The sequence below is a fragment of the Pristiophorus japonicus genome, unplaced genomic scaffold (genome assembly GCF_044704955.1).
Source record: "Pristiophorus japonicus isolate sPriJap1 unplaced genomic scaffold, sPriJap1.hap1 HAP1_SCAFFOLD_4336, whole genome shotgun sequence".
NCBI classification, from domain to species: Eukaryota; Metazoa; Chordata; class Chondrichthyes; family Pristiophoridae; genus Pristiophorus; species Pristiophorus japonicus.
In genome coordinates this window covers 1-6369 of record NW_027254242.1, presented here as the reverse complement: position 1 = coordinate 6369, position 6369 = coordinate 1, and the positions used below count along the sequence as shown (strand labels likewise).

General features: G+C 44.0%; 1 pseudogene; it reads right to left on the bottom strand.

The window, feature by feature from the left end:
- Positions 1-234: 234 nt before the first annotated feature.
- LOC139251730 (histone H2B 1.2-like) lies at positions 235-614 on the bottom strand (annotated as a pseudogene).
- Between the last annotated feature and the right edge of the window lie 5755 nt (positions 615-6369).

Below are 6369 nucleotides of genomic sequence, written 5' to 3'. Positions count from 1 at the left end.
GACCGTGTTTGTAATTGGCGGAAAATTCCAGCGACGCTAAGGTGGAACCGGACAGTGAAACTGATATCTGAAAATTCAAAACTAAATCTACAGCTGGAAGTGTAAAAATTCTCAAATATATTTGTTCAGGAAATAATTACAGTAAACAGAGTGCAGCTCTTTCAGAGAGGTTGTGGGTGGCTCTTAAAAGAGCCGTTGTGTTTGGGGTTTGATCTGTCAGGACAGCGGGCAGTCTCACTTGGAGCTGGTGTACTTGGTCACCGCCTTTGTCCCTTCCGACACGGCGTGCTTGGCCAGCTCCCCGGGCAGCAGCAGGCGCACGGAGGTCTGGATCTCCCGCGAACTGATGTTGCGGCGCTTGTCGTAATGAGCCAGGCGGGAAGCCTCACCCGCGATGCGCTCGAAAATATCGCTCACAAACGAGTTCATGATGCCCATGGCCTTGGAGGAGATGCCGGTGTCGGGGTGAACCTGCTTCATCACTTTGTAGATGTAGATGGCGTAACTCTCCTTCCTCGACCTTTTCTGCGCCTCTTGCCGCTCTTCGCTGGGGTTTTCTTGATTACTTTCTTAGCGCTTTTCTTGGCTAGATCTGTTTTTTTTTCGTCAGCCATCGACTCGTTCAGTCAGGCGCAGATTTGGGGAAATTTTGCTCCGAGCCCGTATCATATCGGCAGCCCCACACTCCGCCCACAGCCCTATGCTAATGAGGGATGGGCGAAGGCAATGGTTGTGATTGGCTTGTCAATATCCATTGTTCAGTATCTCTCTGATTGGATGTTTAAAGAGACCAATCAAATTTGTTGCTCGCCACAATCTCAAATTCTTGAATGAGGTCATCAGTTACAACACCTCCTGATTTATATCTGTTCTTTGTGTTTCTGTTCTGCTTTCAGGCAAAAATCTTACGAAGAAGGTTCATACATTTTTTCCTATAATATATATATTTTAGAATCTGAACAGCAAACTCGCTGCTCTGTTTGCCGATCTCGATTTCTACATGTTCAACAGACATTGACCGCTTTCTACCCGAGATTGACTGATGGGTGACTTCTGGTCAGGAATCTCCCAGTTTATCAACCGTCGGGATTTAATATTAAGTAGAAAAATACTGACTTGGATTTATATAGCGCCTTTCATGACCTGCTTCACATCCAATGAAATACTTTTTGAAGAGTAGGCACTGATGTAATGTAACGCGGCAGCCAATTTGGGAACAGCAAGCTCCCACAAACAGCAACATAATGGTCAAATGATCTGTTGTGTTGTGTTGATCGAGGGATAAATATTGCCTATGAGACGCGATAACTCCCCATATTGCTATGAGATGTTTTGCGTCCAGCTGAGAGAGCAGACGGTGGCTCGGTTTAACGTCTTATCCGATCGATGTCACCTCCGACAATGTAGCGCTCCCTCAACACTGCACTGGAGTTTCAGCCTAAATTTTTCTGCTCAAGACCCTGGAGTGGGACTTGAACCCACAACTTTCTGACTCAAAAGTGAGGGTGCTCCCAACTGAAGCACAGCTGATAAGATTGTGATCAATAGATCAGTTTCTTCAGACAGTAACCAGCCCTTTCACAGATAGAGTGGGTGGCTCTGAAAAGAACCAACGTGGTATTAGATTAAATCTTGTCCACTATCCTTGTTCTTGCTGAACCCAGCCTTGGATTTCTTTGTCAGAAGCACTGCCTGGATATTGGGCAGTTCAGCCATGATCCTATTGAATTGTGGAGCAGGCTCCAGATCCTATTGGCCTTCTCCTAATTCTTATAGCTATCAGTCGCTGATATGTGAGTGTTGTTTTTTTACCTCAGTTACTGGCAGGCGAATTTGGGTTTTATTATACACCTGTCAAATTCTGGTATGTGATTATCATTCTGTTTCTGTCTGTCTCTGTGATATGTGTGTTGGTTTATTCTGCACTTTGTCAGTTTCTGTATGGGAGTGCGTGTTTTATTCTCTACCTGACAGCCTCTGGTATGATAGTGTGGGATTTCATCTGTACCTGTCCATCTGTGGCTGGTATCTGAGTGGGGTTTAATTGTCATTTCTGGGATGTGAGTGTTGGGTATAATCTGTACCTGTCATTTCTGGTATGTGATTGTGGGGTTTAATCTGTACCTGTCAGTTTCTGGTGTATGAGAGTGGGGTTTAATCTGTACCTGTCAGTTTCTGATATCTGACTGTGGAGTTTAATCTGTACCTATCTGTTTCTGGTATGTGAGTTGTGGGTTTTATTCTGTACTTGTCAATTTCTGGTATGCGAGTGTTGGATTTATTTTATACCCGTCAGTCTCTAGTATGCAAGTGTGGAGTTTAATCTGCATCTGTCTGATTCTGGTATGTGAGAGTTGGGTTTCATCTGTACCTGGCAGGTTCTGATATGTAAGTGTGGGATTTATTCTGTACCTTTCTGCCTGAGTAAGTGAGTGTAATGTTTATTCTGTACCTGTCAGTGAGTGTGGGGGATATTCGGTACCTCTTTGTTTCAGGTGTGTGAGTGTTAGATTTAGTCTGTACCTGGTTGTTTCTGGTATACAAATGTGTTAAATCTGTACCCTTCAGTTTCCACTTTGTGAGTGTGGGGTTATTCTGTAGCTGTCTGTCTCTGGTATATGAGTGTGGGATTTAATCTGTACCTGTTAGTTTCAGGTATGTGAGTGTAGGGATTATTCTGTACCTGTCATTTCTGGTATGTGAGTGTGGGTTTAAACTGTACCTGTCATTTCTGGTATGCGAGTGTGGATTTAATCAAAATCTGTACCTGTCAGATTCTGGTGTGTGAATGTGGGTTTTATTCTGTATCTATCATTTTCTGGTATGTGAGGGTGGGCTTTTCTCTATTTTTTTGGCCTTGGTATGTGAGGATGGGATTTCATCCGTACCTGCCAATCTGTGGCTGGTATATGAGAGTGGAGTATAATCTGTACCTGTCACTTTCAGGGATTTGAGAGTGGGATTTAATCTGCAACTGTCGTTTCTGGTGAGTGTTGGGTATAAACTGTACCTGTAAGATTTCCTCGCTTTCTGTCAACTTCTGCTACGAAGTTTTTACCCTGAATTTGTCAGTTTCTGGTAGGGCAATGCGGGTTTCACTTTGTACCTGTCAGCATTTTATGTGTGAGTATGAGTGTTTCCCTGTATATATCTGTCTCTGGTGTGTGAGGGTGGGATTTTCCCTGTAGATATCTGTCTCTGTGATGTGAGGCTGGGATTTTCCCTGTATATATCTGAATCTGGTATGTGAGGGTGGGATTTTCCCTGTATATATCTGTCTCTGGTGTGTGAGGGTGGGCTGATCCCTGTAGATATCTGTCTCTGCTATGTGAGGGTGGGATTTTCTCTGTATATATCTGTGTCTGGTGTGTGAGGGTGGGATTTTCTCTGTATATATCTTTGGGATGTGAGGGTGGGATTTTCCCTCTACATATCTGATTGGTGTGTGAGGGTGGGATTTTCCCTGTATATATCTGTCCCTGGTATGTGAGGGTGGAATTTTCCTTGGAAATATCTGTCCCTGGTGTGTGCGGGTGGGTCCCTGTACATATCTGTCTGGTATGTGAGGGTGGGATTTTCCCTGTATATATTTCTGTCTCTAGTGTGTGAGGGGAGAATTTTCTCTGTATATATCTTTCTCTGGGATGTGAGGGTGGGATTTTCCCTCTACATATCTGACTGGTGTGTGAGGGTGGGATTTTCCCTGTATATATCTGTCCCTGGTATGTGAGGGTGGGATTTTCCTTGTAAATATCTGTCTCTGGTGTGTGAGGGGAGAATTTTCCCTGTATATATCTGTCTCTGGTATGTGAGGGTGGGATTTTCTCTGAGCATATCTGTCTCTGGTGTGTGGGAGTCGGATTTTCTCGATATATATCTGTCTCCGGTGTGTGAGGGTGGGATTTTCTCTGTATATAATTGGTCTCTAGTCTGTGAGGGTTCGATTTTCTCTGGAAATATACAGTCTCCGGTATGTGATGGTGGGATTTTCCCTGTATATATCAATCTCTGGTATGTGAGGGTGGGATTTGTTCTCTATATATCTGTCTCTGGTGTGTGAGGGTGGGATTTTCCCTGTATTTATCTGTTTCTGGTTAGTGAGGGTGGGCTTTTCACTGTATATATCTGTCTCTGGTATGTGCGGGTGGGATTTTCTCTGTATATATCTGTCTACGGTATGTGCGGGTGGGAATTTCTCTGTATATATCTGTCTACGGTATGTGAGGGTGGGATTTTCTCTGTATATATCTGTCTAGTCTGTGAGGGTGTGATTTTCTCTGTATTTCTCTGTCTCTCGTGTGTGAGGGTGGGATTTTCTCTATGTATTTGTCTCTGGTATGTGAGGGTGAGATTTTCTCTGTGCATATCTGTCTCTGGTGTGTGGGAGTGGGATTTTCTCCGTATATATCTGTCTCTGGTGTGTGAGGGTGGGATTTTCTCTGTATAGAATCGGTCTCTGGTGCGTGAGGGTGGGATTTTCCATGCTTATATCTGTCTCTGATATGTGAGGGTGGGATTTGTCCTGTATGGATCTGTCTCTGGTATGTGAGGGTGAGATTTTCACTGTGCATATCTGTCTCTGGTGTGTGGGAGTGGGATTTTCTCGATATATATCTGTCTCTGGTGTGTGAGGGTGGGATTTTCCCTGTATATATACAGTCTCCGGTAGGTGAGGGTGGGATTTTCACTGTACATATCAATCTTTGGTATGTGAGGGTGGAATTTTCTCTGTATGTAATCGGTCTCTGGTGTGTGAGGGTAGGATTTTCCCTGGAAATATCTGCCTCTGGTGTGTGAGTGTGGGATTTTCCATGCTTATATCTGTTTCTGGGATGTGAGGGTGGGATTTTCCCTATATATATCTGTCTCTGGGATGTGAGGGTGGGATTTTCTCTGTATATATCTGTCTCTGGTGTGTGAGGGTGGAATTATCCCTGTATATATCTGTCTCTCGTGTGTGAGGGTGGGATTTTCTCTGTATGTAATCCTTCTCTGGTGTGTGAGGGTGGGATTTTCCCTGGAAATATCTGCCTCTGGTGTGCGAGGGTGGGATTTTCCATGCTTATATTAGTCGCCGGTATGGGAGGGTGGAATTTTCCCTGTATATATCTGTCTCTGGTCTGTGTGGGTGGGATTTTCCCTGTATAATTCTGTCTCTGGTGTGTGAAGGTGGGATTTTCTCTGCATGTAATCGGTATCTGGTATGTGAGGGTGGGATTTTCTATGTAAATATCTGTCTGGTTTGTGAGGGCGGGAATTTCTCTGTATATATCTGTCTGGTGTGTGCCGGTGGGATTTTTTCTCTATATATCTGTCTCTGGTATGTGAGGGTGGAATTTTCCCTGTATATATCTGTCTCTGGTATGTGAGGTTGGGATTTTCTATGTATATATCTGTCTCTGGTGTGTGAGAGTGGGATTTCCTCTGTATATTCCTGTATCTGGTGTGTGAGGGTGGGATTTTCCCTTTATATTCCTGTCTCTGGCATGTGAGGGTGGGATTTTCTCTGTACAGATCTGTCTTGGTATGTGATGGTGGGATTTTCCCTGTAGATATCTGTCTCTGGTGTGTGAGGGTAGGATTTTCTCTGTATATATCTGTCTCTGGTATGTGAGGGTGGGATTTTCGCAGTATATATCTGTCTAGTATGTGAGGGTCAGATTTTCTCTGTATATATCGGTCTCTGGTATGTGAGGGTGGGATTTTCCCTGTATATATCTGTCTCTGGTGTGTGAGGGAGGGATTTTCCCTTGTATATCTGTCTCTGGTATGTGAGGGTTGGATTTGTCCTGTACATATAGGTCTCTGGTGTGTGAGGGTTGGATTTTCCCTGTATATATCTGTCTCTGCTATGTGAGGGTGGGATTTTCCCTGTATATATCTGTCTCTGCTGTGTGAAAGTGGGATTTTCTCTCTATATATATTATATCTGTCTCTGGTGTGTGAGGGTGGGATTTTCCCTCTATATATCGGTCTCTGGTGTGTGAGGGTAGGATTTTCCTCGTATATATCTGTCACTGGTATGTGAGGGTGGGATTTTCACTGTATTTATCTGTTTCTGGTGAGTGAGGGTGGGCTTTTCACTGTATATATCTGTCTACGGTATGTGAGGGTGAGATTTTCCCTGTATATATCTGTCTCTGGTGTGTGAGGGTGAGATTTCCCTGGTTTATATCTGTCTCTGGAGTGTGAGGGTGGGATTTTCCCTGTATATATCTGTTTCTGGTATGTGAGGATGGGATTTTCGCAGTATATATCTGTCTCTGGTGTGTGAGGGAGGGATTTTTCCTGTATATATCTGTCTAGTATGTGAGGGTCAGATTTTCTCTGTATATATCGGTCTCTGGTATGTGAGGGTGGGATTTTCCC